Source organism: Drosophila serrata, unplaced genomic scaffold (assembly GCF_035046125.1).
Source record: "Drosophila serrata isolate PLE 108 unplaced genomic scaffold, ASM3504612v1 contig_272, whole genome shotgun sequence".
Taxonomy (NCBI): Eukaryota; Metazoa; Arthropoda; class Insecta; order Diptera; family Drosophilidae; genus Drosophila; species Drosophila serrata.
In genome coordinates, this window is record NW_028257170.1 from 10,321,465 (window position 1) to 10,333,730 (window position 12,266).

The window sequence follows — 12,266 nt, forward strand, 5'->3', positions numbered from 1 at the left end:
GGCTGCATCAATAAATTTAGCTCATAACGCTGAGTGACAGTAATGTGTCATCAGCGGGTGGAAATAGTTTCTAACGAAGTGGGAGTTTTTGTGGGCGTGTATTTCTGTTGAATGAGAAATGTGTGTTTGGTCTACCCGACGAGGTGGCACATCCATTTGATCTGATTTACATCGTTTTTACGATGGATATATAGCCCGGCTAACCGCAAAGATCCATTCCGGTGTAAATATTTATCCAGGGGAAAGAGAGGTGCCAATCAATTATTGCAATAATCTATTGGAATTGCTGTTTAATTTATTTTAAGGTGTTTTAGGTAGATGTTTTACTGTAATATATTAGCAAGCCTCTTATACTAATCAAACTGTTTATATTTTAAAATTTCAGATAACAAATGGAAACTCCCAGTGAACTCTAACTTTATTTCTTTTTGAATTGATATAAAGGCTTTGCAGTGTATCTCTGTAAGTATATAGAAAATAAATTATTACCTTTTAAAATTTATACATTTATGAACTATAAGATCTTGAATATTATGATATTGTTCTTGATATTAATTCAACTTTTAGTACTTTCTGATCTTAGTGAAAGTGGTTTATTTAAGGGGTCTTGCCTTATATAATACTGTGTAATTCACTCCCATCTCTCGTGACGAATGTATCTTCGAGATACTCAAGGTACCTATAAATACCGTTTTTTAATTTCGCCTCGTTATAGCACCGAGCACCGAGCAGCAGCTGCTCTCGCTCCCCGGGAACTAATGAAATCATCAACCTGTGGCCACACAATACATCAAATTGAAGTCCAGAAAGAGACAGAGAGCCAAAAGTGTTGAACAATTTTCCACAATCACAACACAATACACACAGTGTGCTTATATGCAAATGAAGTTTTTGACTTATGCCGAGTCTCGTTTGAGTTTTCGAGTTTCGCTCGTGTGCATAATTTAAAATAATGACGGCACATGAAACTTAATGCGTCTGCCCCGCAAGAGATCGATCGATCGAGTGGCAGTGGCAGTGGCAGTGAGGCTGCGGCAGGTGAATCAAATTGAACCCGATGAGCCCGAGGATTGATGCCTGATGGCCAGCAATCGCACGCACCTCGGTCACGCATCTAGAGGTGCAACAGGTGTCACTCTCACTCTCACTCTTACTCACTATCACTTTTTTTCGGCGGCGTGAAATATACCCTACATACATAACAATTAGCCAACCGAACGAACACCCAGCTTCCAGCATCCAGCATCCTTGCATATCTGTGATTTGTGATCTGTGATCGCTGATCGCTACTGGCCATATATACATATTTTTACTTTGTCGTCTCTTTTTTGTTTTTGTCACTTTCCTTTTGCAATGCAAATTTCTCGTGCCGACTATTAATTGCTAATGGCAGTCAACAACCAAAAACAACAAAAAACTAAGGAGAAATAACCGTTAAGACAAACACCATGAAAAAAAACCAGCCATAAAAATCGTCAACCAAATGCGGCAGCCTGGCTAAGTCCCTCTCCGCTTTTCCCGCCCCTCTCTTTGGTCACCTGAATTTTCCACCGGCTGCTGATTTTCCGCTGCCCACGATCGGTGCTCATTCACAGTAGGCAGTAGCTACTGCAGCTTATATGCAGATTTTCTGAAAAGTTTCTCTGCGCGGAAAATATAACCAGGGTTCGAAAAAAATCCAGTTTGAGGATTTTTTGATTAAGACAGCCTTCAGGTGCTTCTGAGTTATGAATATTTACAACCGCTTAGGATTCGATTGCAGAATAAGTTGAATGGAAACTGAAGACTAATGATGAAAAATAAGGAGAGAAATAAATATGTAATGTTAAGCAGTATAGAAAATACGACTTTATAAGATAGTTTTGATTTATTTACTAAACAATAGCAAATGTGTGGGCAGTGGGCAAAGGCAAGGATAGCTGTCTTAATAGATTTTATACATTAAAATGTAAAGACAATTTACCATGTAACAAGAAATAGTATTCATTATAAGGAGAACAGAAAATTAAATAAAATATGTAAAGAATTTTTCTTAAATTGTATTCGATGTAAGCTCAATTTATTTACTTAAACTTCAAGTCTTGTATGGTTTTTAACCACCAATGCTGCAGGAAGAAAAAGAGATCCGTTTCGAAGGACCAATGTTTCAGAGGAGAGCGGCTAATTTTCGTAGGAATACAGGATAAATTAAAACTCATACATTTTTTTTGGGATTTTCTGCAACGTGCATCTAAGATGCTTATTTGAATAATCGTAAATCTCAACTAATTACTTGTAAATTATTCATAAGTTTGAGAAGCGAATTGGAAAGCTATTGCAGACTGGAAGTTCGAAGGGAGAGAGTTCCTAATTGTTTGATCACGGTTATCGTTTATAAGCTTTTTTTCCCCCACATAAATGATTTGGAAGCTGTGGTCAGGTCCAACTGTGTGGCAATTGTGTGTCCTGCGGCAAAAAACAAAAATAAAACTTTCTTTGCATAGTCTGGATCCAATGGTCCTCCACTCGACCCCCCTAAACACCCGAAATGTGGCTATAACTCCCTCGATTCGGAGTTATCAGCGATCTTTAGACGTTGGCACGTTTCGTTCATTGCCTTGGCTCTGGTTGTTGTTGCCGCTGCTGTTGACGTGTTGCCAAATGGCCATATTCAAGCTTTTATTGTGGCTCGTATTAGATTGCCATGGCCAATGCATAAATCTGTTATTGAATGCGAGCCCGAATTGGAATCGGAATCCGATCAAGAGCGCGTTTCCAAGAAAGCCAGCGGAAGGCCAAGAGTGAGACACAGACAGAGACTAAGGTCCGGGGGCAAACGATTCGCGCTCTTACAATCTATTCAGAATCTAAAAATATTTGGAATAATTCGAATGGGGAATTTAAATTTATTGAATGTCCTTTAATTCAATAGCAATATCCAATCTCCAAGACAAATGTTATTGAAGATAATGTGTAATTTGCGAAAGACTATCATTTATATACATCACTTTAGATACTTCAAATGATCAATTATGAAACCGTTGCTCATAATTTGCAAGATAATTAATTATGTTTACCCTTAGATTAGATTACATAAACTGTTAGCTAATGTTTTTCTTTAATGGTTTCTAATTTGTTATGCAGTGCGTAAACATGATCCATTAACGAACAATTGCTGTTCATAATTTGCATAATTTAGCATGTTTTCTTTTGAACAAAAAACCTGTTGGTATAAACTAATGGCAGCTTCGAACTCTCACAAGATCCCTGCCAAGTTAATGTGCTAAAATGTACCCACTTACATATTTCTTGTGTACCCACAAATGAAGAAAAAAAGAGAATAATGTGAAAAGTTCTAGCCGGAGGTGAGTCACTAAGCTCCAATATAAGACACGGTTTGCGGCTCCCAAAAGTCAACAGCATAAATCCCCGGCATGAAAGCGATCTCCTATCGCCGTCCTAGCAGTTCTCCCTCTCGTTCTAATAAGCCAAACAATAAATCATCATTGGGCCTTATATATTCTTAGCAGATTTTGTTGCCAAAAAACTCTGCTGACTCACGATCCCCGAAGAGCTTGGGGTCCCAAGCTTCCAGGTCCATGTATTCCAGAACCATGGCTTCCCTCTTCCATTCCCATTCCCATTCCCATTCCCAGGCTGGAACGGCGCTTTGCTTTGTGTCTTCTCCGCCTCTGCGCATTCTCCGCGGTGATTCTTGGCTTTCCTGTTGTTCTTCTTAAACTAACAAATTCTGGCATGGTAAAAAAAAAGCAACAAGAAAAGAAAAGAAAACCGAACCACCTCAAACCACTTCAGGGAGCTCTGCGAAGAGGGGCTTCCAAACAGGATTGGGCACATTGCTGGACATCACGCAAGGAGACTGTGCCTCGTTTCCACTCGTTGGAAGGAAGGAGAAAGTCTCCACGAAGGGCGTCCAAGAATCTCCAAATCTGATTTCAGGCTCGCTGCTTCCACTTGAAAAAATTATGGTGTTGATTTCTGGTTTTGTTAGGTGATTAAAAATAGAGAAAAATATAATACAATAATTATGATGTATATTTTTCTTGATTTGAGGAGTTGTTAGAGCTAAAACTTTACAAAATAAGTTTCTGTAAATCTTATAAAAATTAAACTTTAATGCATTTTGTAACCTCTTAGAGTTTGTATATATTTAGCCTACTTGCCAAATGTAAATCATATTTTTGAAGTGCGCCCTTCGGCCAACTGCCAAGCGGCCAGACACGATATTCTATGTGTTTTTTTCAAGTAGCCAAGTTGGCCAACAACGAAATTTGTTATATGCCTTACATTAGTGGGTGCATGATGATGGCCCCTTTGGCAGTTCCTGCCTCGTATCTACCACTATTTTCGGTTTCTTTTTTTTATATTTGGCCAGTATTGTTTGGCAAGCGGGCAGCAGCAGCAACAGAATTGACATTTCCTTTTACAACATCCAACAAGCTCTGCAAAATGAAAACGATAAATCAGCAACAGCAACAGCGGCGTTTGTTCCATGTGATTGTCACGCTTGAAGGACTTTTCTCCGTGGAAAGCAGTAACAAAACAACAACAATAAAAAGCTAGGAAAAAAAAAGCATTTAACAAAAATAACAACAAAGGCGAAAATGAATTTGTTGCTTTTCTTGTTGGCCACCGCTGTTAACAGCATTTGTTGCAGTTGCTTTTTATGAACTAGGTTACTATGTTTGTTGAGTAATTGAGTTTAGTTTAGTTTAGTTTAGTGTGTGTGTGTGTTTTTTTTTCGCACACACGAATGTGTCCATTGTGTTTTGATTTTGTTTTTATTGTTGTCGATTAGGAAGCTGCCTCACATGCAACTCGGTTTTGTTTTTATGCTTCTTATATATTTTTCCTTGGCAGGAAGTGAGATTTCTGCTTCGTTACTGTGAGTTACGCTGCCAAATGGTATTAGCCTTACAAGGTAAAAGGAAACTAATTATCTTGGTTATTTTCAATTAAATAAGACTCTTAATTTAAATAGCATAGCTAATATACCTTAATTAGGTTATTACACATGGATTATATCAATAAACTTTAATTAATTTTTGGTAGTTTATATAAGAGCTCAATGCAATTGATGAAAATAAATGAGAAAATCAATTTTTAAGGACGCACATAAACAGCATATTAACTGGTTTACTTTTCCTTACCATACTAATAAAGCTCTCTATTTAAAATACTTTTACTTTTCAAATGAAAATATAATTAAATATTTAAAGGTAATTAAGAACTCGAAATAAATCTTTAAAAATATATATAAACTCTAAATGAAGTGCAACCTAAAGTCTTGACCTGCAATGTGTTTGCTATTCGACTTCTCACTTTATTTTATTTGCTTCCTTCTCTTCGGTCACGTTCCAACTTCTCTTTTTGCCACTATCCCGTTGCCCCTTTCCTCTGTTTTTTTTTCGACTGTCTGTTTTGTGATCTAATTACTGTATTTGCTGTCCATTTTGACTGCTGCCTCCTGTATTTCCCCGCTGTATCCTCCTGGCCAGTGAAAAGCCTGTTTAAAATGGTCGTGCTCCGCTAGTGACTCCTTCCCCTCCAACGACACCCTCTGGTCGATTTTCCATCTAACTAGGAGCTAGTTTCTATGGCTCTCTTTCGGGTTTGTGCATCAATTTGGCGCATTTGCTTTTAGTTTTTGATTAGCTTAAAAAAAAGAGAATAAGTGAAGTTTTGCTCTAGTAACGAAAGTACTCTAAATAATTAATTTTTATTTCGTGAATTCAATAAATTAAATAATACGAAATACAAGCTCTCAAAGTGTTTGTATAAATCAGCATTAAGTGTAATAATAAATGTGTGCTTTCGTCACTACATAGTTGGACTACTTTATTTATTTTTAAATATTAAATAATTGTTAAATAAAGATTCCCGTATTGGACTTTAAGAGATATATTTTATACCCATTTCAACCAATTAACAAAGAAATTAAAATATTTTTCCAAGTGCAGAGCTTTCGTCACTAGCTGGAATTCATTTGCACAGTGCTTCCTTTGAACTTGTGCCCTTTTTGAGCTATTTGATTATGACATCATTCGGCACTGCAGCTTCCGTTTGTGTTCAGCAAATAAGGAGGACTTCAATTTGATTTCTGTTTAAAGAGAGATCTCCGCAATTTTTGACTATCGCAAATGTTTCGATTAAACGAATTTCCGTGACTGGATTATAAAAATATTGGAATCCATAAGGAAACCGATTTCGATGGCGATGGCGATGACGATGACGATGCATGCATCAATTTTCACTTTCCACGATACAAGATACTTAAATACTTACTTATATAAGTGGTGTAGGTTAGAGTCCCCCTCCCCCCGCGCAGAAGTCGAAAAAGAAATCCTTGTACGTGAGGTTTGTCTTCGAGGTCACGTGGGAAACATCGCCAAAAAGCAAAACACGTCTCAACTGCCTGAAATTTCACCTCAGCTGCTGTTTAAGCCACAGATTGAGATCCCAAGCGAAACACAAATAATACCTACATATTAAATTATGAAATAAACAACCTAAAAACAACAACTGAGGTTTATGTAAAGCCTCTGGGGAATACCTCTTGCGAATTAATTATTATTTATTAATTATTATTCAAACAGTGTAAGCCAATCTTTGGTGATCTTTTGTTTCGAATTGTTGATTTTATTACTTATTTTTGCATTGCGTGGATTTTGCAATTCGAGATGAAAGTTTTGTCGCATGCATTACAAAGATTACATCACTGGCGAAATGAGATGGGGCTGGAGTCGCCTCCCAACTGAGGCAGTCAGTCATTCAGTCAGTTCAGTTGGTCAAACATGTTTACATAAAGCTAAATATAGACACGGACATATGTACGAACAGGACACTGGAGCAGGACGGGAAGTTACCTGAGAGCCGGGACAGAGAAGGAGTTTAGAGCCAGAGCCAGAGCCGGGCTCAGATGGACAGCCAGTCAAATGGTCTTGTTAATTTCCATTTTTCTATGCAAATTCCAACTTCCTCGACACAAACACACACACACACACACACACACACACGCAGGCACAAGCGATCACTACGAAAATGGCAATAAATGCAGCAGGCCGAAAATTTGACTTGCCATAAAAATTGAAATCCATGAAGTGGCAACAGAGGGAGAGGGACGTTAATGCAGAGTAAAAAATATAATATAAAATAATTCATCTAACTAAAAGTTCATAAAAATTTAACATTAAGAACTTGCCAGAAAAATTCTGCTTAGTAAATTTCAACTTTTAAAAGTTTCCTTAAAGAAGTATAATAATAGTGACTTTATATTAAATAGCAATCTTTATTAGATCAAATTACCAATGATCTCAGTTTTCTTTCTGTGTTCGGTGGGCGTCTGTTAGGCAACCTCTGTGGGGGCAAGGAAAATGGGGGAAAATGGAAAATATGCCACAGACACATGACACACACAGAGACAGGGACAGACATCATCGGCGGAGAAAAGTCAACGTGCAAAAATAACAAACAACTGTCAAATGTCTGACAAACGAGACAAGGAAAAAGACAAAACTTGCGCACAACCACCGGCAACACAAAAAAATAATAATAATAATACTAACAACAACACGAGGAAGACGGCGTTGTGGGCCAGGATTAATGGGAAGCCAACCGAGACCAAAATGCCGATCAAATTGCATTAACACACAAAAAATGCGAGTATCAAATATCAGTCAATGAGCAATATTTAATTTGGGGAAATTTAAGTTTAATAAAATGTTGTTATTGTACCCTCGAAGGTATTAAAATTTCAGTGAGAACCTTGGAACATAAAGAAGGAGTCATTTCCAACCATATAGACCGTATATATTATTGATCAGTATCAATGTAGCAGTAGCAGTGTCAATCTAGCCATGTTTGCTAAGAAAAACATTATTTTCGAAATGTTTTAAAATTGTATAAGGGGATACATTGTGGAAATTTAAGAAAAATTGGAGTTTTTTTTTAAATTTAAAACTCAGTATGAAGATTGTTTAGCCCTATAATACGATTTGAAATTAATGAATTTTTGGCTTAGTTATGAAATTTGATTAACGTAAAATGCAAAAATGATACTGAATTTTTTTTTTAATTTTGTAAAAGGTAATATTGAAAAAACAGTGTTAATTTATTAAAAATTAAAGCCCAATATGCGAGTATCCTAATAAAAGCCAAAAAAAAAAATGAGATTAATGCATTAGTTATGATTTATTGTACAGTTGAACCCATGATCTAATTGGAAGGATATACAAACTTCGACTTCTCGAAGTTACTTCATTTTTTCATTAATGAGTAAAAAGAAATTTTTATTATTTTAGATCCTAAATCTATTTCAACTTCCCTTTATTATTGATTTCCATGATACAAACTAGATTAATAAACTTAAATAGCAGGTTATTCTTTAAATACTAATGCAGTAATGCAATCAAAACCTAAGGCAGAGCTACCTTTTAATGAAACAACCATTTTGATAACCCCGTTTCGTAAGTAAATGCTGTAAATCGCTTTCTGGTATTCCCAGCTGCAAGCGAAATAAATAAATTAAATCCAACCATTATCACTTTATGCCGGGTGTTAAGCAATTTCAGTTGATTTTATTACTTTTCTGCGCTTTTCCTTTCGGTTTTATTTGTTGGTTTTTGTAGCTCGTTTCTGTCTCCGTTGACTGTTGGTTGGTTGGTTGGTTGCTCAGTGTTTGCTTTCACGCGGAATTTCAGTCGGAGCAATCAATGTGAATGAATGCTCCAGAGATTGAGGGGGGTTTTTCACGGAGGCACCCGATGATGTGGAGTGGAGCGCTATGCGGACTGGTGAAAGAATGCTGAAATTGAAGATGCACTGCACTACATGCTTGCGTAACGAATATCTGCACTGCGTGTGTGTGTGTGTGTGTGTGGTGGATGCTGTCGCTTCAGCTGACTCTCCTCTTCTGGTTGAACTGGTGGTGTTATCAACGGTTATTGTTAGCGGCTTCTGTTGACAATTGTCAATGAAGTATGGCCAAAGGGTATATTAGTGTGGGGTCACTTCAGTTGCAAGGTTCTGAATAGGATCTTAATTTAATTAATAGTTCTAGTTAATGTATACATAAAATAATATTGAATAATAAAGCATCTGAATTTAACTACTAATTAAGTTTATATTGCTATTTCAAGTCATTTAACAAATCAATTTTATGTTCATACTAAAAAGAGAAACATCAAATCTGACAGCTAACCAAAATTAATTAATTTAAAGTCTTTTGGCCTAATTTATAGCATTTTAATTTGTGTTATTTAATGGTTACGTAAATGTTAATACTATAAAAAAACAGTTAAATTTACACAAGATTATTATTTAATTTAAAATATTTTTATAGAGAGTATTGGAGTGTCTAATACCATTAAAGTCGAAATTACTAGTGTTATTGCATTGTCTGCCGCAATGTCTCCGCCTGGCAGACACTTCTCCAGCTTCGCCTTCTCCCCTGCAATCTGCATCTTCCGCCGTGGCCTGGACCCCGTTCCGCGACCACGAGAGATGCCATCCGGCGAGAAGGTAGTGGTGGTAGTGGTGGTGGAGCAGCACATGGGCATGTCATTTCTTGGCTTCGTCGGGCATCTTTGGCATTTCTCAAATTTGCTTTTGTGTTTTGTGGATTTCTCGCCGTGACGCTCTCCTTGGTATTTCCACACAATCCCAACTTGATGTTGGGTTCCTCATTTTACTTTTGCTGCAGCAGATTTATAATTATTCATTGGTTTTTGCAGCCTAGCACTTGAGCGAAAAAAAAATATTCACATCACGTATACGACGGGTGGGCCCAGTGAGAAGTTGCAAATAAATGTGCTTTATAAAAGGAGGAAAAGTCTCATTAAGCCAGCGAAAAACTATAAATTATTTTAATTACTTTGGTAGAGAATTCATTTAATTCATACATTATTATAATGCCTTTATACCAGTTCACAGGACACTTTAAACTCGATTGAAATACTCTAATAACTAAGCTGCAATATAAGTTTTTTGCTTTCTAAAGACCACTGTTCTTGTTCTTTTCATTAGACCTTTTTCAACTTTATTATGATTATTTATTTTCCTTAACTCGTGAAGTTTTCATATGCACATCACGTATACGAGGAGTGGTACCCATAAGAATCGTCTAGTAATTGCAAACTTATTAAGCACTCGAAATACAATAAATTATTTGAACGCTTTAAGTTATCCATTTTATCTATTTCTACCCGTTTCTCCTTTTCACAAATGCAGCTCATTATTTGGGTAAAAACGCGCCTGTCAAAAATTGAATAGGGAAAAGCCGAAGCCTCGTTGAAAAACGAAAAGATATAAACTAGGGAAAAGAGTTGGAAAAAGAAACACAATGGCTGGCAGTTGGTCTATTAGCAGCAGAGAGCTCCACAGGCGAGCTGTGCCGCCGCATAATGAAAGCGAAAATTTAAATTTTTGATACAATTTGCAATTTTGTTGAGCCGCTCTTTGGATCCTACTCCTACTCCAGGCCCACTATACTCCATCATTCAGCGATCTCCTAGTTGCAACACCTAGAAAAATTCCAAGTGATATAAATATACAGTAGATTTATAGCGAAAGATTCTTTTTAAAGTCCATAAACTATATAATAGATCCAATTCTAAATATAAAACTAAAGATATTGGAATTTTATTTAAGTCATTCACTTAAAAATCAGTATTCCTCGTTACATTGATTTTCTTTCTGTGGCTTTTTTAGTTGGCAGTTTTCAGTTTTGCAGTTTCCAGTTGCCACAAGCGGCGCAACAGTCGACAAGTCGACAAAGAAAACAATTCATCATGTTGAACATGGAGGAACCTTTTCGGTTTTCCTCGAAGTTGCAGCTCGGCTTCAATTTATGCGGCGCTTAAATCGATTGCTTTGCCACATTGCGGCAATTGGAGCTGCTGTCCACCTCCGCCTCCTCCTCCGACAGCTCCAGCTCCAGCTCCTCATCCAGCTTTGGCAGCTTGGAAAGCTTCTCTAGCTCCCCGAGATCTCCTCGAGAAACCTCCAGCTGTGCGAGGAGTCGTTGTCGTTGAACCGTAAAACTGAAATATGAAGCGGCAGGCGGAGGGGATTTTTGGGTGATGCTTTGCGGGTGGATCGGATCGGATCGGTGCCAAGAGCCTGGCATCGCGTTGAGTGACCACGGACCATGGACCACAGACCATGGAATCTTGGGGCCACGAACCGCGGAACAGGCTCTTGCTTCATTAAGCTATTCATCCATCCATCCATCCAGCGATCCAGAGCCGTTCGATCCACTCGATGCGATCGTGTTGTTTTATTTCGCTCTTAAATTTACGCTAACTAGATGTCGCAATTGAAAGTAAGCTGTCAAATATTGTCGGCGGGGGTGTATTGCACACCATAGTACACAATAAGAGTAAGTGTAAGTGTAGGCGATCGGCGGCATAACTCCTCATTATAATGAAGAAAAGGATTCCAATCGATTTATGGCACCACAAAATGTTATGAGAAGTGTAAAAACTAGGAAATGATTATGTACAAGTAGTTTGCTTTCATTACATAGTTATTAATCTCTCAATAGGGAATACGGAATACATACTTAAAGATATAATTCATTTATTTTGGGGTTTTTAACTAAAATATTAATATATCCTATGGCCTATGGCCTTGGCAACTAAAGACGTTTAAAAGTTTAAGACGGACTTGAAAGGCGCTAATTTGGCATGGCTACAACCTCCATTCGATTGCGTCAGAATCCGTTAATAAAACTTTCGTTAATCCGGAAATCAAAGTTCAAGTTGATCACGACCAATGATGGTCATTGCATAAAACGTAATAGATTTGTTTTCGCACAATTCTGAAAGCATAATGACGATCCTCAATTGAAGTTCAAGGTGAGCTGTCAAGGACTTGTTCCACTCGACTTTAGCATCAATTGTTTTGAACGCTCTCGGCCAAAAAAATAAAACTCTCCAAACGTGGTTATGTGCAAATTTAATTACTGAATCACAGCCGCAAAGCCTTCAAGTATAAGTAAGGCCTGCGGCTAGACAAGTGTTACGAACCCACCAGAAAAAAATACCGATAGAAACCAGAAAAGAAAGGTGACTCTGGATACCCTTGTCAATTCTTTCTTGCCAAAAACATTCCAGTGCCAAGTGACAGGTACAGGTATACTATTCCCACAGACCCCTTCAAGAGTTATAGAAAAACAAATCCGAAACTGACATATTTTTTGCAGCTGCTTAAAATCAGAGAGCCTGGGGCCGAGTGTCAAAAGAACATGGCAAATCTTTTAGTTTGGT

At 37.4% G+C, this 12,266-nt stretch overlaps 1 protein-coding gene across 2 annotated transcripts in view; it reads left to right on the top strand.

Moving 5' to 3' along the window:
• The first annotated feature begins 384 nt into the window (after positions 1–384).
• The window catches only part of ko (Stork-head domain-containing protein knockout), a 41,756-nt gene continuing 29,874 nt past the window's right edge, over positions 385–12,266 (top strand). The window contains exon 1 of one of the 2 annotated variants that reach the window (XM_020960220.2): positions 385–462. The gene's annotated coding sequence lies outside the window, so the exon portion shown is untranslated. The remainder of the gene's footprint in view (positions 463–12,266) is intronic. The other variant, XM_086833687.1, reaches the window with a different exon arrangement.